The 25,925-nt window shown below is 38.0% G+C and overlaps 1 protein-coding gene across 8 annotated transcripts in view; it reads right to left on the reverse strand.

Annotated features, from left to right (window-relative positions):
* capt (adenylyl cyclase-associated protein 1) overlaps positions 1-25,925 on the reverse strand; it is a 286,557-nt gene that overhangs the window by 154,495 nt on the left and 106,137 nt on the right. For 2 of the 8 annotated variants that reach the window (XM_090389175.1, XM_090389172.1), the window contains exon 1: positions 10,681-10,877. The exons of the other annotated variants lie outside the window; for them this stretch is intronic. The gene's annotated coding sequence lies outside the window, so the exon portion shown is untranslated. Of the gene's footprint in view, positions 1-10,680; positions 10,878-25,925 lie in introns of those variants that run through there. 8 annotated transcript variants of the gene reach the window in all.

Consider the following 25,925-nt stretch of genomic DNA (forward strand, 5'->3'; position numbering starts at 1 on the left):
ATCATTTCATATATCATAAATATATGAAATGTCATATCAAAAATATCATATATATAAATTTTATATATCATTGATACTGATATTAATACATATCAATATATCATGTCTTCAAATAATTTCTAAATAAGAGTGACTTTGTCTGCATCAGAAGACACATCCACAAAAAACCAAAAGATTGATTTTTTTTTTTTTTTGCAAATTACGTATCTACTTACTGTTCAGTGTAACTCTTACACTTTAATTAGAATAAATATGGGACAAATATTCATCCCTTGAAGGATGAATTTTTGGAGGATCTGAGAGAACTAATAGAAAAAATTCCTAAGAACAAAGATATTTCTAATGGAGATTTCAATGCAAGAGTAGGAACTGAACAAAATAGCAAAGTTATCGGAAGATTTGGAGAGAAAGAGGAATGACAACGGAGATAGACTATGCAATCTTTGTGAACAGTTCGACTTGAGAATAAACAACACATTTTTCCAACACAAGGATATCCATAAATATACTTGGTCACAGGAGACAAGACAAATTAGATCAGTTATAGATATTATTTCAAAACATTCAGGGACATATGTATTGAAAAATGAAGAAGTTTATAGAGGAGCTGAATGTGGATCTGACCATTTTCTTGTTAAAACAACATTGAGGTGGAACTAGATTAATAAAATATGTGTGGACAACCAACAATGCAGGGAAGGAGAAATGCTACAAGTGGATCAATTTAACATTGACCTACTCCAGGACGACAGCATTAGAAACAACTTCACCCAGAGACTGGATGCTGCAATTAACATAGAGATAAAAAGGTAATACTGAAGATCTCTACAAATATTTAAAATACTTTTAAAAAAATAGCTCATGAAATCCTAGGCAAAAAAAAAAAGAGCCAAGGACCAAAAAAGACCTGGATTACAGAGAAAGTAAGAGCTGCTATAGAGGAAAAGAAACTTGCATATCAGAAATGGCTGGGTGATAGGATGATGCATATAGGAACATTTATGTTGAAAAAAAAAAAAAAAAAAAAAAAAATATAGCCAATCGGTTGGTAGTAGAAGCGAAAAATGAAGAATGGAAAAGGAAATGCGCAACTATTAATAGCAAATTGGGCTTCAAGCAATCAGCGGAATCACAAAAGGTCTTTAAAGACTTGAGAAAACAGAATAAACAATGCTGGTTTGCAATTAATACCTTTGAAAGACTGGACGAAGTACTTTTAAAAGAAGACCGGGAAGAGTTCAAGACAATGGAGGATTTTGGTGTAGAAGACTCTGGCTTAAAAGTTTCTGTTAGGGAAGTGAAACTCCTGCTAAAGGAAGGAAGGAATGGCAAATCACCTGGACCCGGAGGAGTTTATATGGAACTTCTGAAATATGGAGGAAGGGGAGTGGATGTTCTGATACAAAAACTGTTAAATAGTATACTGAGAGGAGAAGAAATACCGAAAGAAATGATAACAGGATATATTACATCAATTTATAAGAAGGGCGATCGGAAAAGCTGTTCAAATTACAGAGGAATATGCGTCCTGGATCAGGAACCATTTAGAAGCCCGAATCGAGGTATCAGAAGAACAAAGTGGTTTTTCAGCTGGGAGGTCATGTATAGATCATATCTCAACAGTACGACAGATCCTTGAAAAATGCCAATCAAAAGGAAAAAAAATCTTTATGATTTTCACTGACCTTGAAAAGGCATATGACAGTGTTCCAAGAAAACTCTTATGGGAAGCACTGAAAGAGGCAAATATTGATGGACAACTGATTAACATTATTAAGGCAATTTACAGGAATAATAGATGCAGAATTAAAGTGGGATCAGCTTTGTCACCCGAATTCCACACTTATTACAAGGTTGTTGCATGTCACCAACATTTTTCAAAATTTATATCGACATCTGCCTAAGATCCTGGTCAAAAAAATGTAATAAAATGGGATTGCCGATTAATAAGAATACCTATATTCACAATTTACTTTTTGCAGATGATCAGGTGGTGATAGCACAAGACTTAGAAGATGCAGATGCTAAGTATGCATGTTGTCAATTGTTTGAGGAATATAAACAATGGGGTCTAAAAATCAATTTTAACAAGACTGAAATGTTGTCATCAGGGCCAGGACACGTTGCAGGTTTTAAAATCAAACAAGTCGATAAATTCAAATATTTGGGATCAATCTTGCGAAGTGATGGATCATCCCAAGCAGAGATCAATAAGAGAATTAAAGACGGCAGAAAGGCTATCGGCATGTTAAACTCTGTTCTGTGGAGCAAAAATATCCTAAATAAAACAAAGAAACTTATATTTCAAACGATTGTACAAAGTCTTCTATTGTATGGAGCGGAAACCTGGACATTGAATAGGTGAGCGGAAAACAAATTGCTCTCCACAGCAATGGATTTTTGGAGACGCTCAGCAGGAATTTCTAGAAGAGACAGAAAATGGAATGAAGACATAAGGGAAAAAATGGAAGTGAAAAAGTCTATTATTGACACCATCAGAGAAAAGTGTCTAACATGGTATGGACATGTAAAACGGATGCAAGAAAACAGATATCCAAAGGCTATCTGGAATGGATACCTCCTGGAAGAAGGAGAAGAGGAAGACCTAGGAGGACATGGATGGATGGAGTACGGGAGTGCATGACAGCCCGAGGCTTAACCGACCAAGACACCTTGAACTGCACTTTATGGCGGGAAAAAATTCCTAACAAGAAATAACTTGTAGGCTGAGGAAACCCATTGTAAATGGAAACACTCCTCTTGAAGAAGAAGAAATATGGGACTCCATTTAGTTTAGCATTTTCAGATTCTTTGATTCTAAGTAACTCAACAATTCATCATCTCACTGGCTATTTCACACAGACACATCACCATTAAGAGAAAAATTCCAATAAACCTTTAAGTAATGTCAAATGTTTGTTTAATTTGACAGTAATAATTTCCAGTAAAACTTCTGAGAAAGCTTTCCCAGCAATAATACAGATGAAAGAAAGCAAAAAAAAAAAAAAACTCCAAACTTATGAAGGGTCATTGCTTTTGTGCAATGATTTTTTTTTTTTTTTTTTGCTTGAAAGCAACTGTTAATCCAGCTGTAATAAAGCTCAATACCTCAAGCATTTTGTTTTCTCTTCTCTATTAGAAATCAAATTGCTGAAAAGGGTTAAAATAACCTCTACGTATATATGAGATTTTGTGAAAGCTAAATTAAGATAACTTACATATGTCATCAGACAGAAAATAGTTCAATAGTTTCAAATTTTCGTTTAAACAAAAAGTAAATTTTCATTTACTTCTTTAACCAGTGAATCCATTATTTTTCCAAGAACAGAAGTCAAGCTAACAGGTCTGTAATTACTTACTTTGTCCTTTGATCTCCCTTTGTGAATTGGGGATGCAGTCACACATCTACATTCCACAGGGATCTCTCCTCAATCTAAGTATGTTCTCATAATTATGGCCAAAGGCTTACTGACCACTTTTGCTGCCTTTCTCAATATAACTGAACAGACTTCTTCAACCACAGGTGCCTTTTTTACACATTTAGCTTCAACATTTCTTTCACTTTCCTCCTGATTACCACAAAAATCAGTTAGCTCTCTGTTAGAATTTTACATACTTCTGACACCCCCATCCCAAAATTATTCCTCATGTGTGAATGCAGATGAAAAATATCTATTCAGTTTGTCAGCAACTTGAGCAGGATCATCAACAGTTAAACCATTCATATCTAGCAGTCCAATATGATTCACATCCCTCCTTCTAGTCATTTACATAAGTAAAGAAGTCTTTGCTGCTTTTCTTTGTCAGAGAGTTCTCATAATCTGCCTTAGCTTATCTAATCACTACGTGACTTGATTGTAGACTAATATATCTACTGTAGGTTTCTGTTTCCCCTGATAATTTAATAAGCAACCCATGCATATTTCTTTTCTGCCAGCAGTCTCATCAGGTCATCTGACATCCATTTATATCTAAACCTTGAACAGTACATCTCTTAGTTGGTATAAAAAGCCAAGTAGCTTCTGTGATTACTTTCCTAAATGCATTCCATTTATGAGGGGAATTTGAAAAGTTTGTGGCTTGAGTATGAAAAAGTAGTAGTATAGTGTTAAAAATTACTGAACTTAATGTATAAGACTTCAAATAAGTAACCCACAAAGTTTTATGTGGTTTCAATAATGTCTTTCTTAATTACAGCTCCTGAAGTCAACAAAGCTGTGTGAATGAGGAAAGATGGATGAAATCAGTTGCCAATACAATCATCCAATGTACGAAACTGTCACTCACCGATCATTCCTTACCATATTGTGCATACCTGCAACATTCATCATTACAATTGTTGTGGTATGCACAATATGGTAAGGAATGATCGGTGAGTGACAGTTTCGTACATTGCCAATATATTGGGCATCCCAACGTGTGTACTACATAACAAAAAGGTCCTTGCTAGGAAAAAAGGTGCCAACACCTTTTTTGTAGCAAGAACCTCTGGGTTTAGAACTAGTGCATATGGATCTCAGCCATGGAGGCATGCATAGGATGAAGTTGTTAATATGGGTTTAGAACCACTGAGTTCCAAAGTTGCTGACAATACATCAAAAACACACCAAACAAAAAAAAAAAAAAAAAAAAAAAAGAGAGAGAGTTGTCACATCAAGTGAATATTTGCATTGTTTTCAAGCAGATCCAGCAATTTCCTTGCAAGGCTTGTACCATGGTTGAGACATGAGTCCATTGCTTTCAGTCAGAGACAAAGAAACAGTTCAAACACAGCTTGTCTCCCCCACCAAAGAAAGCCAAGTCAATCCTTTCTGCTGGTCAGGTGATAACATCGGTTTTTTGGGATGCTGATGGAGTGTTGCTAGTGGATTTCCTTTAGAAAGGCCAGACAGTCACAGGGGCATATCACAGACCTTGTGAGGCATTTGTGTGAAAACATCAAAAAAAAAGGCAAACTGAGCAAAGGAGTCATCTTCCATAAGGACAATGTACCTGCTCACAAGTCTGTCACTGCCACAGCTGCACTGATTGAGTGCAGCTTTGAAATCTTGGACTATCCTCCATATTCACTAGATCTAGCACCACCGGGCTTTCACCTATTTCCTAATTTGAAAATACTTAGTTGACACCCATTTTCTCACTGACAGTGACACCAGTCTGCAGTGGATGCATTCCTGGAGGCCCAAGAGAAAACTTTCTTTGCAGCTGGAATTAATGCATTGCAAAATGGGTGGCAAAAGTATGTTGATTCCAAGGGAAAAGCAACATATTATCACACTCCTCAAATACGCTTTTCATACTCGGGCCACAGACTTTTCAAATGAACCTTATAGAATTTGCTGTTAGTAATGTTATGTTATTTGGTTTTTAGGAGCATTAGCAACTAAGGCCATATTGCTCCAGGAATATGTGGTGGTCATTCCCTGACCTTTCTGCATCCTCCGTATTTGGTGGTGACGGGCTCGAACCCCGGTCTAATCAAGAAGCGTGTGCTACGCACTGCTGTTCCTTCCCACGGAGGCACCTGCTGTTAGTAATATCATCAGTTGGTTCCACTGAATACATTTTAAAACCCGTCTGAGACCACTGTAATCACATTTCCAATAGGAAAAGCAATTTGCTCTGCCCTTGATAGTAGTTACATCTTTAAGTAAATCCCACATGAAAACGCTGTGACCATTGACACTTAGTGGTTCTTTTATCTGCAGATTCTTAATACACAAAGAGACTTAATAATCAGATCAAGAGTATCGGTTTCTCTCACTGCCTCTCTCACATGCTTGTGTAGAAAACAGTCATCCAAGTACGCCATTTCACACCAGTGTGAAGATGATCCTTTTTCTCCCCCTTTCCACCCTCTATCTACAGTAGCATCACTAAATGAACAATTGTCCAGGACAATAATGATGAATGTTTATTTCATTACTGTTAGTAGATAAACAAGACTGCTGATCCTAGCAAAGTGGTGCAGGAGCATATACAGGGTGTTTATAAATGGTGGGAACACTTTCAGTGATTTATTGCATGAAGACTAGGATAGATATCAGTGTCATATACATACCTTGTGAAAGAGAAAATGTCAAAGTTTTTTTTTACATCACATCACTTCACATGATTCAATGTGGGAACCACGTTTGACATGGCAAACGTCCACACAGTAATTGAACTCTTGACATACCCTGTGCGACTGTGGTGGTGGCTTCTTCAATTCTCTGCTTTAGTTCCTGGACATCATGTGGTACATAAACACAATCTTCTATGTAGCCCCACAAGAAGGAATCACACGGAGTTAAGTCCGGTGATCTCAGCGGCCATTTCAAGAAACATTCGTCCCTTTCTCCAGAACTTGTGTAGCTTAGTGTTAAGGTAGGCCCAAATGTTATTATGGAAGTGGGGAGGGGCCCCATCTTGCTGGTAAATAAAGTCATCACTATCTTCCTGAACTTGAGGCATCAACCATTGCTGCTGCATATCCAGGTAGGATTGCCCAATCAGAGTTCCCTCGGCAAAGAAGAAAGGTCTGTACAGTTTTCGGCGTGACAAGGTACAGAAAACATTCACCTTCGGCAAATCACGCTCATTCAATTATCTCTTCAGGTTTCTGGGTGCTCCAGATTCGACAATTGCATTGGTTGACCTTCCCATTGGTGTGAAATGTGGCCTAATCGCTAAACGTTACGCAATTAAAGAAGTCATGTTCTTCTGTCAGTCCTTACAATTCACAACAAAACTGGAAATGCTTCTCTTTGTAGTCTTCCTTTAACATATGCACCAACTGCAATTTATACGGCTTCATAGAAAGTTTTTTTTTTTTTTTTTTTACAAAGAACCTTCCATACTGTCGGTGCTAGCATTTGCAGCTCACGTGATGCTCTTCGCACTAATTTATTGGGCTCCTTCTGAATGTCTCTCTCACTCGTTCCACATTATCAACAGTAACACTAGGCCTGCCACTGCTCTTTCCCGAACACAAGCAACCCGTGTTTACAAATTGCTTATGCCACTTGTAAATAGCTTCCTGGTTGGTGGATCTTTACCATACGCACTTTGAAATTTCTTTTGAATGTCTATTGCACACGTGTTCTCATCAAACAGTAGCACAAAAATGCCTTCTCAGGACCAGAAGTCGCCGTCTTTCAACAAGGCTGTGTGTGTGTGTGTGTGTGTGTGTGTGTGTGTGTGTGTGTGTGTGTGTGTGTGGGGTAGAGGTACAACCAGTAATGCCAACTGGCACTGAATGATGGAATTACACGCCTCGGCAGTAACAAATGGGATACATTCATATTTTCTCTTTCACCTGGTATAAATAAGTAAATGGTGTCTCTCTTTTGCCATGAGCAATAAATTATTGAAAGTGTTCCCACCACTTATAGACACCCTGTATTATAAACTCAACAATGAAGGTATTGAAAGGATTTAATGCCATCTGCATTACTTTGAAGAATTTATGCCCACCCAAACATATCATTACTGAATTTCATATCAGAAGGATACAGTGAAGGTAGCAAAAGAAGCCAAGGTATTTGGGAATTATATCACATATACAGAGTAAACATAAATGATGTACTACAGACTGGAAATGAAAATAAAAAGATTGAACTGCAAAGTAAAGGACGACACTGTGGCAACCTGTCCATTGAGTCAGGGTCGGGAAAAAATTAATAATCAACATTTTTCCAACAAAGCGAACCAGAAGTAACTCATGGGTTACTCACAGTATCAAATATACCTCTATGTTTAAAATCTGCTACCACAAGAGTATGGAATTTAAGAATATTTTGACAACTAACACACTTGTTGATTCCAAAATGCACTTAAAAAGTAAAACTTAATATTAATGAACTGGACAACACAACCCATCTCACATATGATGCAAGGTGGAATGCTCAATCAGTTATTCTTTTAATATATCATTGTTTAACATACCTTGTGTGTTAATATCAGTCAACGTTACTAGTATTTTTTTGATTTTAAATGAAATCAAACTAAACACTAAATGCACATGCATAACAAATAGGGGTTCTCTAATAAAAGAAGCATTTATTTTTCTATACTTATAAGCTTGTCTCCTTTATGAGAGTGACTGATGCAGCACTGAAGTAAGAAATCTTTGATATTTATTAACAAATCAATCAGAGACCTCCTAATCAAATATAATCCTTAGACACACATGCTTTTGTCTGAGGCTGATATTCTTTTTTGACCATAAGAGGAAAACTAAAGCAGTTCTACGAGAAAGCTTCAAAACTAACTCAGAAGTGATCAAAAAAGGTCTCTAAAATTTCATCAGAAATTAGCTACACAATTCACTATCAACCAGTAGAGAACTCCATCCCAGGGGCTCACATCTGGTGAGTATGAGCTTTGCACACCCAGGATCCTGAGCTAGATATCATCATTCTTCTCTTTCTTGGTGCTCTCGCTCTCTCTGTAACTCAGGAATTTTTTCAGCTTGTGCAGCATAAGCCTCAGGCTTCCTTGCACCATATGGCTAATAATAATAATATGGTATTCCTGTGAAAACATGCTAACACTACATCAACATTGCCCTCAATCCTCTCCTAAATTAAAAATTCACAAGAGAAATCTTTATCCTGCCATTTTATGGTTTTTATGGATTGGCATTTCATATTTAAGCATAAAAGCATAAGCCTACCTCATAAAAGAAATTTCATACACATATGTATACTGTAATCAAAGCAAGGGTTAACAAGATATATGAAAAAATTTTATATAGCTATAAGACAAATCCACCATAGTCAGATATCGCAACAATGGTTTATTCCCCACTTCTCTATGCTGCAGCGATTTGGGCATCTGCATCTCCCTTTAACACCAAACCAGTTTTCTCCTCTGAGTACTGGCTCCTCAAGTGGGCTTGCCACAAGCTTAACTTACCTCCCCAGCTCTAAATCACCACTGTGGCCCACACAATCAAAGCTTATGTGGCTCATTGATGAAAGGAGACTTGTCATTACGGTCAAGCTCATGACTGGTCTCACCTCTCATTCCTTCTGGGACAACTGTGCACGGAGGATCCCAGTGGCACATCTGCAAGAAACTCTGCAGCTATGCCCTCTTCAAACACACCTTCACCTGTAGAACAGGTTCCTTCCTCAGCAGGTGTTAGCACGAGTCCAGAATCTAGATATCGATTTTAACAAGTTTAGTCAGGATCAGCAATATGGGAAAAGCATACTCTGTGGTGGGTGGCCAAGGCCACCACTATTATAACCTAACTTCAATCAAGGCATTCTATTACTCAATTCAATGTATATTCTTATGTTATGTATTTTGTAACTAAGGGTGTATATACTCACTTAGTCTAGTATACTCAATTATTTCTTTACTTTAACTTATTCATTGTTATTTTATTCGCTTATCCTTTTGGTTTAAGCATGCAATCTTGCCTTTATATTACTTTGTTAACCCCTGGCCACTGTGCCGTGAAGAGTAGTCACAACTACACTATTATGTAATCATTGTGTTTCAATAAAGATTTCCCTCTCTAAGATTTAAGTTTTATGACAATACTAGCAGAATCTTAGTTCTGCCAATTCTATGTATACTTTACATAATGAGGTGGAGGTAATTTTTTTTTTTTAAATATATGCAACATTCAGTTAATTAATAACAGAAAATAAGGGAATACAACCTTATCTGTAATAATAACAACACAAATCCTTTAACAAAACACATACAAATTAAAAGGATATCCAAAATTTCTTTACAATATTTTATGTGCTTCAAGACATAAGTACAGTATATTATTTGGCATTGACTTGTTGAAATACCTAATAAGAGGCCTACATGGTTTTATTTATGCCCAACTTTCGGAAAAAAGTGACCAAGGTAACAGGATATCTCCATGACTCCATCCCCTCTTTTTCAGCATTATCTAAAAGATAACCGAAGTTCTTTCAAAAATAAAACCACGCCTATGTACTAAGTGTGGTAAAACGTCATGTATTAAGGTCAAATGGCTACCATTTCGAGTATTAATCAGACTAACTTTGGATTACTGTAAATTTTTATGTCTGCTTTTATTTTACTATTATAGTCATTTTAACTGTGACTGAGTTTTTAACCTACACCTGTAACTCGCACTGTAAAATTATACTCTACTAATCATATGAAAATGGTGTGGGGTGGGGAAATACAAGGCCTATCAGGCTTCCTTACTAAACCTTTAAGTTCGATAAAATAATGTTACAAAAACCGAAATATATATTTTTATGGCTGCTTTCGATATACTAGAACGTAACATTTCCAAATCAATATTTAGTTTTCTGTTTTACCGTCTGCTAAAAGATATGTTTTCAAATTTGGTTTGTAATAAACAGAGGGCAGAACATCAAACTCCGCCTGGCGTGATAATTTGCAAAGCAGGAGCAGACACTTTGCTGCATGGATTACTCCTGAACTATAAAATTCACATCGCTTTACACATAATGGCCATCATCAATCTCGAACAAAGCATTTATGCAATGGATGCTTCACAGATCAAGTTATAGGTTTAATTTATTACATGAATATTTCCGTATGATGCAGGTGAACGCTTATTGAGTTTTCTCAAGTCTCTTTACTGCGAAATCATAAATCTAAACTAATGTGCAACTAAAAATTGTGACGTGAACTTTTACAAAAACAGCTGCATTCTATACATTTTAAAATACACACCGGTTCACTGGTTCCTGTCAACTTCAAAATTTTACTGAGAAAATAGCGAAGGTGCTCTCGGGATGCACTTTGTCAAAAATAGCATTTACTATATTTATCTCAGCCAACTCTTATCAACACAGAAATATTATCCTGTTTCCTACAAATGTAATCTTCTGTCAACTCTTGAAAACGAGACGTGTTTTAACCTCGTTAAATCACCGCTGCCGGTTTGATACCGGAAACAAACGACATAGCCTCACACCCAGTTCAACAGGAAGATATGATCCGACATCACGCAGCTTACAGGTAACGAAGCTATGTGAGCTTTAACGGTAGAGGTACAAGCAAAGATGAATCAGAAAGTGACACTACCCATTGTAAAAGTGCTTCATTTTATTATACAAAAAAAAAAAAAAAAAAAAAGGTAGTAAAATAATGTCCTACTTTATTATGCCATTATTTTGCAAATTTTTTTGTACAATTGCATAAAATTAATTAATTGACAATACTAAGTCACCTCTTTATAGTTTTAACTGAGAAACAGACAGACCCAATAAATAGACACGCCTTATTTGTAATGTTTACTTTGGGAAATCAGTCACATGAACGTCAGTAGGATGAAAATCATTTTAATCTCGAGACAACCAACTATGTACTGTATTTTGAGCATCGGACAACGAAAACGAAATACACAAACATACGTTGTAACACAAATAAAATTAATGAAAAACAAGCAAAAATATTTTATGCAGAAAAACATATTTTGTTTAAAATGTTTATTATTATTTTCCCGGACATTAAGCAAATTTAGAGAAAAAAAAAAACATGTTTAGTCAGGATCGGCAATATGGGAAAAGCATACTCTGTGGTGGGTGGCCAAGGCCACCACTATTATAACCTAACTTCAATCAAGGCATTCTATTACTCAATTCAATGTATATTCTTATGTTATGTATTTTGTAACTAAGGGTGTGTATACTCACTTAGTCTAGTATACTCAATTATTTCTTTACTTTAACTTATTCATTGTTATTTTATTCGCTTATCCTTTTGGTTTAAGCATGCAATCTTGCCTTTATATTACTTTGTTAACCCCTAGCCACTGTGCCGCGAAGAGTAGTCACAACTACACTATTATGTAATCATTGTGTTTCAATAAAGATTTCCCTCTCTAAGATTTAAGTTTTATGACAATACTAGCAGAATCTTAGTTCTGCCAATTCTATGTATACTTTACATAATGAGGTACATATGCGAACATTATTAATGTTCGCATATGCTCTGTCATTCACATTAACTCTCGAGGGGGAACAGGGAACCAAAGGCTTGCCCCAAAAACATACCTCATACCATTACACCTCTCCTGACAACTTGTATGGTTGATACCCAACAGGAAGGTTGAATTGACTCATGTGTTTTCCTAAACATGGGCAGTCTTCCATCGGTGGGTAAATGGGACTCAAGGAACCACATGACTTGCCTCCAGTCCTTGTGCACCCATGGTTGTGTTGACATAACGTAGCCATTATTCAGCCTTTTTGTTTTTTAGGAGCATTAGCAACTAAAGCCATATTGCTCCGGGATATGCGGTGGTCATTCCCTGACCTTTCCGCATCCTCCGTATTTGGTGGTCACGGGCTCGAACCCTGGTCTAATCAAGAAGCGTGTGCTACGCACTGCTGCTCCTTCCCACCTGACTACGGAAGCGCCCCATTATTCAGTTAGTGCCTGTCGAGTACCTTGGTCTATTAGCTTAGTTTTCGGCGGCAGTTAGGCTGTTCAATGATGTTTTCCATTGGTTAACAGAACTATGCTTTGAACCCTTGTTAAGTGCAGGCGTCCTATCTGCTGATAGCATTTGCTAAAAGCGTACCACAATCATATCTCTTTGTAAGTCTATTCCCGATGAATAGATTTGGCCATTAGTTTGTAACACGGATTTTATAACGCTTTTCTATATATATATATATATATATATATATATATATATATATATATATACACACACACACACACACACACACACCATGTGACCTTTTCGATTTACATATTTTGTATAGATTGTGGAATATTTGTCCAAAAGTGTTTAAGATAAAATACACTTTTATCGCTTTTTTTTTTTTTATATACCCTGGCTGTCAGTTGGACTCGGACATGGTACATGTAATTTTTTATACCGGAAAAGGTTTTTCTTCCAGCGACAGGAAAACTGACCATATAGTACATAGAATTTTCAAACACTCAATGCACTGACTCTTTATGGTTTCATTTGCCTTAGCGCAGAAATAATAATAATAAAGAAAAAACTATGCAATGGATTGAAACTTTTTCAACGATAAAAATCCGGTGATTAGTACTTTGAATACATTTTCGTACTACGTTCTAAGCTCAATTTGCCAGATGAATAAATATGAAGAACAGTTAGCAAACAACAATGCGAGTATGCCTCCACCTGAGATCAACCAATCCTCCATGACCCTAATAAAGAGGCCAAAAAAAATATGTATCTATTAATTTTTATGTTTTCATTTAAGCATAAAAGCATGGGTATTGATACATTAAGTACTTCTTAATAGTATAAGCTTATTATTAAGGTTCTTTATTTATTCTTATTTAGCTAATCTTTGATGCTTTTTGGGAGGAAAATTAAAGTTAAAAAAATATGCATTAACACTAGTTATACGATAGTTTTATATCTTTCGTAGCTTGAAGCTTAACTCCAGAAGTAGGGATTATCCATCTCAGGGGCATTCTTAGGGTATGTGGCGCACAGGCGCCAATTGAAATTTGACGCCCTATTTAAAATTTTCTTTATATGTGTGTATATAAATTTCAGGTTATTGGGGGATGAAAAATCATAACGTTGTGAAATTATCTGATATCAAAGTACACGTCTGTAGTTTTCATTTTACTTATTAAGGCATTTCCCATAGTGCGATGAGATTATATCCTTCCGGGAAAAGTCAGGGCGGAATCCTAAAGGCCGCTGTAGCCGAGTAGTCAAATATGAGGGTACAGAAGTCCATGCGCTCTGAGTGACCGGGGTTCAAGCAGCATGACTACTAAATACGGCAATTTCTTGTATCCATCTTGCGAACTCCTGAAACTTTATGTGTTCATCCTGGAGTATCAACAGAAAATTTATTAGTGTCATATTTCAATTCATTGACGCATAAGACCTGTTTCTTTGGTATCACTCTTCTTTGAATTTCACTTGGTGCAGTTCCTTTTGATAGCAAAAATCGAATTACTAAATGCACTCTGCTACCATACCTCTAGTAGCATCACCATTTTATATTATCTGTGAGATGAAAATAATGAACCGCAGCGCCATCTCACTGTAGTTTTCAGACACTGCTATACTAGTACCTCCTGAGCGTAATTTCATTACAGTATTATTAAAAGCCTTCTCACAAATACCTATGTTACTGCACTTTTTTGGACCACCCTTGTACTTTATTTGAAAAGTTCGGTTTGCAGTACAAAAAAAATGTATTAGCGCTTATTTGCTTGATAATACTAATGAAACTGAGTATGATAAATTTCCTTATGGAATGGACTGCAACCTCATTCCTTCTAAACAGGTGGAACTTCTGATTGAGTTTGGGTGGCGACCATCTAGTTTCAAAACAGCGGAATTACATAAAAGTAATCTCGTTACAATACTAGGCTAGAGTGACTAGTCGTCCCATTTTTAACAGGATCGTCCGGTTTTGGAGTGGGGTATCCTGTTTTCCCTACAAGCTGAAAAGGAATGTCAAACAGTCCCTTTTTCCCCCTTCTCCTCTCTCTCTCTCTCTCTCTCTCTCTCTCTCTCTCTCTCTCTCTCTCTCTCTCTCTCTCTCTCTCTCTCTCTCTCTCTGCGTTACACACAATGCACTTTGTAAGTTTGGTTTTTTTTTTTAAATGTTGCACAACAGAAAATAAAACAATTAAATAATTAATTGTTATTTGACTGTGCAGTATCCATCAGGATACTGCACAGTCAAGAAGTCTATGAATTTAAAAGAACAAAATAATGAAATGAGACTCATCCAGCTGAAGCATTAAAATTAATTTTAATCCTTCACTACATGTGTCTCATTCATTTGTCAACGCAGGTAAAAAAAATAAACAGACGATGCTAAAAATATGGAACAAATTCAACGCCCAGGTTAGGAAGGCAAATCACATGCACAGTGTATTATTACTTATACAATTACATTAAGATTACTATAGGGTTCAAAAAGCGTTAACCATTGTCCTTCAAGCGGGACAAAACCAAAAGGCTATGGTTATATTACACACAGTTAAATTATTCATTTATTAACTTATGTCATTTATTAACTTGAATTTGAGATAGGGTCGACAGTACAATTCACGTTTGTCTTTCCATACACAAGTTTTTCGAATGGCACCGTCGTTTCAAACAGGGTAGGGAAGAGGTGTACAATCCGCTGACGGCCTATTCCTTCACATATTGCGGCCTGCGATCACGTAGAAAGCTTCATCTCTTGTATGTCCTCCAAGATTAGTTTCAAACTAACTTCTGAAAATTCGATTTTTATCTATTGCTTTCTAATGATGTTTTATGCATCTGCCTCAGTATTGAACAATTATTATTATAACCCCATAACAACAGTTATTTCAGGACCTGTGTCCTGAAATAACTGTTGGATTTTCGTATATTAATTATTATAATGTAAAAAAAAATTAAATTAAACCATGAATGTGAAAGTTGAAAACAAAACTTAAGATATTTCTTGGATAAATACCTAAGAGTATGAAGTAGTTTGTTTATGCATGGGTAATGGACACACATCGTTTATACTAAGGTAGTTTTAACGCATCGCTTTAATTATATCTCATATCGTTTGTTTATTTGGTTTTTAGGAGCATTAGGAACTAAGGCCATATTGCTCCGGGATATGCGGTGGTCATTCCCTGACCTTTCCGCATCCTCCGTATTTGGTGGTCACGGGCTCGAACCCCAGTCTAATCAAGAAGCGTGTGCTACGCACTGCTGCTCCTGGCTACGGAGGCACCTCTCATATCGTGAATACCTTCACAACGAGTTGCTATTGTATTGTCCTACCTGGTATTGGTATTGCACCGTTTCAAGGCTTTTGGTCCCTCTTCGGAGGGTGGTTACCCTGTTCTTGCAATAATGACAACCCAGTTATGAAGTATAACTCCACGATATGAGAGATGCCTGATGGTGTGCGTGGTTTAATCTAAAAGATATTTCTTGGCTAAATGCCTAAGAGTATGAAGGAGTTTGTTTATGCGTGGGTAATGCACGCACATTATTTCTACCAAGGTAGATTTTAATGCATCGTTTTAGAACGTTTTAAAACTTTAATTATTTCAAAAATGTGTAATTAGTATCAAAGCATTGTTCTCGAGGTCCGCGACCTTCAACACTTTATGTTTTGGCTCCCGTAGCCAAAAAAGGTTGGATGTCTCTAGGGTAGGGAGTCTGTCGAAAATCATGAGATCCGGATGACCCTCAACTTCAGGCGCCAAGAGTGATAGTACAGAAGTACACAAGCTTTAGTGACAGTAATTCAACCCTCCGTGACTACTAAATACAATGATATTCTCTTTATGTTCAAGCACAGTTCAGGTAACAATGGGCCTTGCTTTTGGGGAGGGGGGGGTACGAATTCGAACAAACATTTTGCATATCTGTAACAATACAAACTACGCTTAAAGTTTTGTGTCGTCATATCAAATAGAAAGATTATTATTATCGTGGGAACTGGTATCAACTGCATCCGGTTACTATTATTATTATCCAAAGAACTCTGCCTATTCTACAAGTACAGTATTCAGGATAGCCGTTTTCTGGAGTTTCGTATAAATGTTCTCTGACAAGCCTATTGCTGCTAGGTTCTTATGGAGGCTCTTTGGCACCATGATGACCGTATCGACCACCGTAGTGGTCGATATGGTGATTGCAATGGTTGTTACTCGTTCCACATCCCATGTTTCTTTAACTTCCTGATCTCTCCTTCGGAAGTTTTCTGGAGGTCGCTGGTGTTGGGCACTACGTCGATCACATAGGTAGCCATTTCCTTCTTATCGATGAGGATTATGTCTGGTCCGTTATGCGGAATCGTCTAGTCCGTTATTATGGTGCATCCCAGTACAGTTTGTGAGTAGGCGCTCGTACTATTAATACGGCATACTTTCCTTGATCAACTCGTATATTTTTAAGCTATTATTATCATTATTACTAGTCATTAAATAAATTTTATTGTCCCCGACACATCACTGCAAATATTTTTGATAACTTTAAAGTTAGTATTATAACGGCTAAGTCACCGAAACCTGGTGGGACTCCTCTAATAACATTAGTCCATGAAGAGCAGTGTCCATTGATTACCGCTTCTGTCCTCTCCAACTCAACTACCCTTTTATCTATTGTAGCAACTTTCCCTTAATGCCACACTGCTCCAATTTATACAGTAGTCTTCCATGTGCAACAGTATCAAAAGCTTTTCTGAAATCCAAATATATATCAAAATTATTTTTTGCATCCAGTTCCTTTGTGACCACATCATAGTATCCAATCAAATTGGTCAGACAAGACTTCCCCTTAAACCCATGCTGTGTCTGAATTATTACTAGGTGATTCTGCAATACTTTAACCAGTGACTCCATTATTTCCCCCAGAACAGAAGTTAAACTAACAGGTCTGTAAGTACTCATGTCACCCTTTGATTCCCCCCTTTGTGAATTGGGAATAATTTGCATATCTCCAGTCCGTGAGGACCTCCCCTGAGTTCAAGGATGCTCTCATATTTATGGTAAGGTTTTGCTTACTTCCTTTGCCGCCTCCTTTAATATAACTGGATAGATCCCATTCACCCCAGGTGCTTTTCTTATGTTTAAGTTCAACAATTTCTCCTCCACTTTGCTCTCAGTTATTACAAAATCATTAAGATCCCTGTTAGCGTTTAATAAGCTTCTAACCTCCACTTCCCTACAGAATTCCTCATGTGTGAATGTAAATGCAAAATACTCGTTTTTCGCATCAATTGCGCAACTTAATATATATTTTTAATTATTTAATTTAATATAGATTAACAATTTCGGAGATGTGTGAAAAGTTGATAAAGATACTGCTATTTCAATGGTCGTGTTTGGTATTTTCAATTTGGCAATTTCTTAAACAAAAGGTGATTTTAAGTTTAACAAAAAACACACCCTCTTCACTTTTTGGAAATCTGCAGATCACTTCCTACTGAAAGAGAGCCAATCTGATTAAGCGAAAACAATCTCTGATGGGCATGAGCAGAAGCCCACACTTGGAAGAATCATCAGTTTAAGTCTTCTCGTTGTGTGGCTTCCTTTCCGAAGAAATGGCGTTATCGACGTTACCCAACCAATCGCAAAGAAAATAAACGCTTCTTAAAGGTCGATTTTATTGCAGAATTCGTAACATGAACAGAAATTGGTCTCTAGTTCCTTCATGTTAAACTAATATTGTACTAACCCAACTGTTTGTTAAAATCAATGACAGGTTCCAAAAAGTAAAACAAAAAAGATAAAATTACATTAAACCAAGACCATCTAATCAGAAAAGCGGAACTTAATCATGTATGGAATACTGTTCATTTATGATGTTAGACTTCTAGACACACCACACCACACATATATAAAAGCGATAAAACCGTCAGTGTCATTTTATACCCCAACAGGTACCACAGATCGACAACTCATGGGTCAGGTCCTGGTGTCATAAAATTTAGAATTTTTAAAAAGTTTAAAGGAATTGTTTTCTTTACTTAAACACAAGTGTCCATCCTCAACACCACTAATCTAAGGTGACCATATTTCAGATAATTTAAAACAAATAAATACATTTTACTGTATTTATTTTTGATGCTTGAAACCGAAAAGATACCGTCGTAAAAGTCCGTCAAGACTAGAAAGACAGGGTTTAAAATTCACTTGTATATTATATGCACATGAGATATATATCTCATACACACACACACACACACACACACACACACACACACATATATATATATATATATATATACACACACACAAATATTTTCTCCTAATCAACTGCCTTCATCCTCTATTTAGTCTAAAAATGGAATTGGTCTAGGTTTGAAACGTAGGTAAACTGAATTTATCTAAAGAAATAAAATTAATATAGGGAGCGCCATAGCCCAATAATTACGACACTGGACTACCAGCCTGATGGACCCGAATTCGAGTCCCGCTTAGAGAAAGAGAGCGAGTCGCCATCAGGCTGGGAGACTGGCATAATAAGAACAATAAATTACAAAAATAATAACAAGAACAATAAAAAACATCCCGAAAGTCGATTCAGCAGACCTACTACCCACAGCTCGAAGTTGCGGCTGAGGCCCGTGGTGGCGCCATCTGGTGTCACTTCCAAGAACTAACACTGCCACTGGACGTAAGCCGAAGCTAAAAAGGTCCACCTTCATAGATGGATGATGACTTCTAAGAGAAGTAATCATCATACTGCAGCGAGTGTGGCACACGATAAAGTCACTCGCGTCAAGCCTTAGGCAGAGAGGTCGGTTCGAAAATTCGAAGTCTCCTGAGGAAGGCAATGGAGCAAGTGGCGCTGTACCCAGTATGGCTAACACAAGAGAAGAACTAGACCATTCAGCCCAACCAACTGGAAGTGTTTCTTGCGCAAGTGTGCTAGTGACCACCCACGAAGGAAGAATACACCAATGCATGAGGTGGAGCATTGAAATGAATATGTTCATCATGCAAACATACTACAAAGTAACCAAGTTACAAACCGATATGACAACGTAAGGACGAGACTATACATACCAAGTGGTTGGAACGATTCCCGGACGTTCAGGTAATCAAACAGCGAATAGCAGACTTAAGAAGATCCATCGTCACAAAGAACAAGATAGCTCCTGCAATCTTGGAAAAAAAAAAATCAAGCAGGACGGGAGCGACCAAAGAAAAGAATATGGACAACGTGAAATCGGAGGAGCAAGAGTAAAAGAAATAAAGCCGGAGCAGCTGAAGTGGAAAGAGACGAGTCATGATATCAAGAATAGAAGACGAGTGGAAGAAGTCCCTAATAGAATTCGAGGGAATGGACACCCACAAAGACCCATGTGATACCGAAGCAGAGACTCAACAATCCTGTGGAGTCACACACCACCACAATCGTCGAAAAATATTAGCACATTACCTTCACAACAACAGTGCAACATTGAAGACAATCCACACAGCCATTGCAGCCACTAAGGTTAATGGAACAAAAACTACTGGCCAGCAGCAGAAGAAACGAAAAAACAAGAAAGCCATCTTGGGGAAGAAGACTTCATCAAAAGATAGAAGAATTAAGAGTCAAGACAGGACAATTGACCCAGTACCAACGGGATAATAGGAGTAAGACATCGATTGGAAAAGTGAAGAGCATCTTCAAGAGAGAATGTCCACAGCAAGACCAAAAATCAGAGAACAGGAGAATACTTAGTCACACTGAAGCAGAACCTCCTCGCACTCAGCAAGAGACTATACCGATACAAAGAGCTCCCAGAGGAATATAAACAACCGAATCTTCGATGAAACCCAAACAGCCTGCTACAGGAGTATCGGACAAGAGATTCCATGTTTTTCCATTTATTAATACACACAGCTTACAATATACATACAAAACTTACATAGATTTATATACATTTCCACCATTCATGGCGTGCGTGCATGTGTGTGTGTGTGTGTGTCATGGTGGCTCCAAGGCAGTAACCCATCTCCACCTTTGTTCTCTGTGTTGGTGTAGAAATTCTAGGCCACTTCGCCACCAGGAAGCAGCAAACAGCTGGGCAGCTGCTGCCCGTCTCCAGGCAAGATGAAACCGGCCTGGGTCTACTGACCTATACGTGCTTAAAATCTTACAAGGCAGGAAAGACAGAAACCGGTAACTTTAGCAGAAGACGATCGAGGAGTTCTGGAGCAACACATGGAGCAGTGAAGTAAGACATAACACCGAGCCCCCTGGACAGAACTAGAACAGAAGAAAGCCAAGGACGTAAAAGAGATAAAAGAATGGGAGATTCGGGAGGAAGAAGCACAACAGTCGATCATGAAGTCTCACAAATGGAAACCCAGGAATAGATAACGTCCACAACTACCAGAACAAGAAGCTCACTTGCACACACAAGCACTAGAGGAGCAAGTTCACCCGAATTATAAGGTACCCAGAGACAATCCCAGAGATTCTTACTCAAGGAATCACATAGCTGAAGGGTAAAGACTGAGAACATGAAACTCTGTGAAATACAGGCCGATCACCTGTCCCCACTGATGTAGAACTCACCAGCTGCATAACCAAGATATCAGATCGCTTGGAGTGCCACAATATCATGGCCGAACAGTAACGAACCGAAAGGACACAAGCAGTTGAGCAAAGGATGCAAGGAGCAATTAACCATTGATGCCACAGTTATAGAGCAAGCCTACAAGAAAAGCCACAACCTGTAAACTGCCTACATCGATCACCGCAAGGCCTTTGGCTCCATGCATCATAGCTGGCTAATAGATACGCTGGAGATCTACAAAGTCAATGGGACATCAACAAATTTTCTACGAGCAACCATGGCGAAATAGAGTACTACCAAGGTTGAGAACATCAAAATCAGACCGATCCCCATCGGAACAGAAATCTTTCAGGCAGATGCCCCGAGCCTAGTGTGGTTCTGTCTAGCACTGAACCCACTATCACCATGTTCAACAACAGTAAGTATGGATATAACCTCAAAGGAAGGAAAAGACCCTCTCTCACCTGATGTACATGGATGACATCAAGCACTACGCGGCAACCGAGAAGCAACTACAGATCACCGAAGAATTCAGCAATGATATCAGGATGGAATTTTATCTAGACAAATGCAAGACCATTTACAAGAAAATGGAAGGAAAACCAAATGCAAGGAAATTAGTCGGCCGAAACTACCAGCTGTAGACAGCTAAAGAGTTTGAAGCCATGACAGGAGAGAGACCTATAAATACCTTGGAATGATGCAGGCTCAGCAGTTAGAACAAAAAGATTATGGTCTGCCTAACCGAAAAATACCATCAGAGATGCAGAAACATGCTAAAAGCAAGCTGAACGGAAGAAACAGAGCTAACGCCATGAACACCTATGCAGTCCCAGTGCTAACATACTCCATCGGGATCATATATTGGATTAACACCGAGCTGGAGGATTTCATGAGAAAGACAAGGACAATGACAACCAAGGGTCGCCAACACCACCCGGTGTCAGCCGTGGTGAGACTCAAAATAGTTCGGAAAAGAGCCTGATAGACCTCATCGAGCAACAGAAGACAGCGATAGCTAACCTGAAGGATCACTTCCAGAAAAACACAGCAGCACTCTACCAGGCCATAAGGAAGATAGACCAGCGGCATATCCCCACTCAACCTAAGTGAGGAGTCCCCTCTCGCCCATACAGAACAAACGGAGGTAGAAAGTTGGGCAAAGAAGACATTCCATGGTAGACATTACAATGACCATCAAGACCACATAGATAAAATGGCTTCTAATGTATGGCTCATGAGCGGTATGCTTTTCCCTGAGACTGAAGGATTCAGGCTCGCCATCCAAGATAAGTAACGACCACCAAAATCATCCTGCAAAGACCCTACATAACAGCCTAGCAGCAATAGGTTTCCTAGAGAACACATACAAGAAACTCCAGAAAGTTGCAATCCTGAATACCAGTGGGCGGAGCCCCTAGTAATATTAACAATAACAACCGAAATAATATATACTAATATAACGGTTGTAGCGTGAGGAGTCGCGGCGTAACTGCAATTGCACAGCTCAGCACGCGTATTGAAGAACGAACACTCCATACAACCACTTCTTTTTTATTTATTTTTTCCCCCGTCAAATGAGTTAAGTTCGTTTTAGTAGTATACTAATGACGTTTTTAGACAAAATTTAAATTTAGAAATACAATATCTAAATGGAGACACTTAGTCAAGTTTAACATCAAATTCAAAAGTTTCAGTGCAAATAAAAAAGAAAAGTCCAGAAAACAAACAGCCTAAACCGAAAAATAAGTGAGATTGACCCTTTTTAAACCTTTTAATTGAAACGCTCTGCTTATATAAAAATTGAAAGCCTTTAAAATTACATTTGTTCATTAACATTGAAAGCTATAAAGTTTACAAAGTGGGGCCTATACACATTTGTTAGCAGAATGACAAAAAAATAATAATAATAAATAAATAATAATAATTATAACATAAAATAAATAAAATAATAACTGATCGTTGGCACCAGAGGATATGTGTCTCCTCCCCAACTTCCGCACATGATTATATTCAATCCCAAACGCGAATTTCAAATTAATTCCAAAACTCATTAAATCAGTAACTTAAAAGTTAACTTGGCTGCCTTTAATCTAACAAGGTCTTCAAAACAAGCATACTATCCTTGGATGACAGAACAGTGGTTAGGACGCTTGTCATTCTTTTGAAGAGGTATGGGTTTAATCCCATTGGTGACCTAGAATGGCCGGTCCAAGGCGTCTGTGATACGTGCTAAGTTTAGTGTACCCCTATCCTGCTCGCAAGACAGGGGCACACCAGACTTAGATCTGTGGTGAAGGACCAGTTCTTTTATTTCCAATCCGTCGCGAACAGGTAATTTGGTAAAATAGAAATCTCGCGGATCACACTTTGGGTAGCACTGACTTAGACGTTCGCGGCTAAGCCGGTAAAGCAATATTATATTTGTATAACTTTTAAATAAGATTTTAAACGGTTTTAGTTGCCCATATTTTAAAATATCATATTTTAACATTGTGTAAAATACATGCATTTTAAACGAAGTACTCTACTTTAAACAGATGTCCAATGAAAGATTTGTCACTATTGTTTATCGACCACGAAGTATTAGATGAAACTTATGTAGATAAAATAAGAATGGTTGCTTCTGAAAACCAGAAGAGCACAATTTTTGTAAAATTGTGTATTTTGTTAATTTTACTGTACTGTGTTTTTCTAATCGGTAGTAATACATATACACTGTATTGTAATATTCATGTGATGTTTATTTTCAAGCAATTTAATAAATTACTTAAGTTAAATTAGTAAAGATTTGTCACTATTGTTTATTAACCACGAAGTATTAGATGAAACTGATGTAGATATATGAAGCTGATTAGATGAAACCGATGCAGATGATGTATGCATTTGTAGCAAAAATGTAATTTTAAACATGAAGTATGCAAAATTTTTGTTAGAGAATTTGGGGCTGGGAGACCAATTCAAGCCCGTGACTGCTGAATACGGTGCTGTTTATTGTATTATCTCTACCTCGTGAACTCCTCTGACCGTGTGGTTGTCCCGGAGTATAAACAGAAAAAAAAATAATTCTTTTTGCATACGGGCGCAAAATGTCACTGATCGGTCCTGACTATGGGAATTCTTACAGGCTTGACAAATCGGAGCTGGGTAATCTTTTACTCAGGTACAGGGTGGAGCTTGTTTATACGTCACGATGCTGGTGTATGATTGGATGACGTCATGCATAACCGCACGCTTAAATTGATTGTGTTCATTGCTAGTAAGGAGCTTCCACTTTATTTCGCTGCTGGTTTCCAGTAAGCGGCTACCTGCGTTCTACACGTAAGCACTTAATGCTGCTCATCTATGCTTATACGTAAAACGTCTCTCAATTTTTTTTTTAGTTTTGTTGCTTATGCTATGGGAAGGTTTGTGTTCTTTAATATTATATTTAATCGCGATTTTAAGTAATCCTGATAAAAAGAACCCCAGGGGCTCACATCTGGTGAGTATGGGCTTGGCACACCCAGGGTCCCAAGCTGAATATCATACTTCTCTTTCTTGGTGATTCCTTTCTACCTCTCTCTCTCGGTAATTTTTTTGGCTGGTGCAGCATAAGCCTCAGGCTTTCTTGCACCATAAGGCTAATAATAATAATAAAAGGGAATCAGGTTCTATATGTTGGACCAAGCAACTAATTTTAAAGAACAGTTAAATTTGCTGGCGAAAAAAAATTTCCCTAACTATAATAGCTTCCTAATGTTTCATTGGAGAGAAAGATAGATCAAATTCCTTTACAATCTACGGTTCTTCATTTAGATTTATTGTCTCATGTCCGTGAAATCAAGTTCAAGCAGCACCGGGGTATAGAACGGGGACTTATTTTTTTAAATCAAACAAGATTTGTATCAAAGAATTCTCACATCGTGTGGTGCAAGGAACTACCGAAAATGTTAAGGCGTTCATGATTCCCAGCACAAACACAAAGTCGTCGGCTACATACTATGAAAAACAACATGGCTGTTTCTCAAATAGTTTGGGATTATTACCAATGTTTCAGCTGTTGTGCCCCGAACCCATTAACATTAGGAGGGCCTGACAGAGTGCAGATTCATGAATAGTTATTAGTAAAAGGCATCACCTCCAAGTTTAACTCTGCAAATGAGACATCCAGACCAGACTTTCCTAAAACGACTCTGCCTCGCCACGCACCTGCAATTCCCTCAGCACCAGCCACAACCAGAGCTGAGTGAACACGCAATTGGACATCCTCCTGATGGGAATGGCTGCAATGAACTGAAAGCACCATCGCACTGTTTTTACAGCTGACCAAGGAATACCCTGGTGGGATTAACGGCCTTCCTGGCAGTCGACCTCTGTCTGCTACACCACCCTGATTATTCCATCATAAAATCTCCAGACAAGTGAATAAGCTCTTCCACAGTCAAGTTCAACCGATACCTCAACCAACCAGATAATTCCTAGCAGCAGGCAGAACTTTCATTCACACTTTTTCATTTTGTCTTTCCATTCCCACCCCACACCCTTCTCTAAGGACAACCCCATCTAAGCATTTCCCTCTCCTCTGTTTTCGCCTTGGGGTGCCCTCCGCTCTGCTGCTTCCATATGCTTTCCTGTTTTCTATAAAATGCTCCTTTCAGCTGGTTCCCTTCACTCTCGCTATTGCAAGAGTGCAGGCAACCTGACAGGCGTCATTCTACTATGCCTGGTCCAGCTCCCAGTACCGTAAATTAATGCTGGGAGGTCCCATCCTGGTGATCGTACCTCCAGGTAACTAAGTGACCAGTCGAACAACACACAACCCACACTGAATGATTTTGCAAAGTTGTGCAGCATCACAGAGTACTTAATGCGGATTTGTGGGAAACCACAGGAACCGCCTGACAAACATACTGTCTACTACATCAGTAAATGCAACGTATTATTTTTGTTTCTCTGTTCCTG

The sequence above is a fragment of the Mastigoproctus giganteus genome, chromosome 14, assembly GCF_048544385.1.
Source record: "Mastigoproctus giganteus isolate SK-2022 chromosome 14, ASM4854438v1, whole genome shotgun sequence".
Lineage (NCBI taxonomy): Eukaryota > Metazoa > Arthropoda > Arachnida > Uropygi > Thelyphonidae > Mastigoproctus > Mastigoproctus giganteus.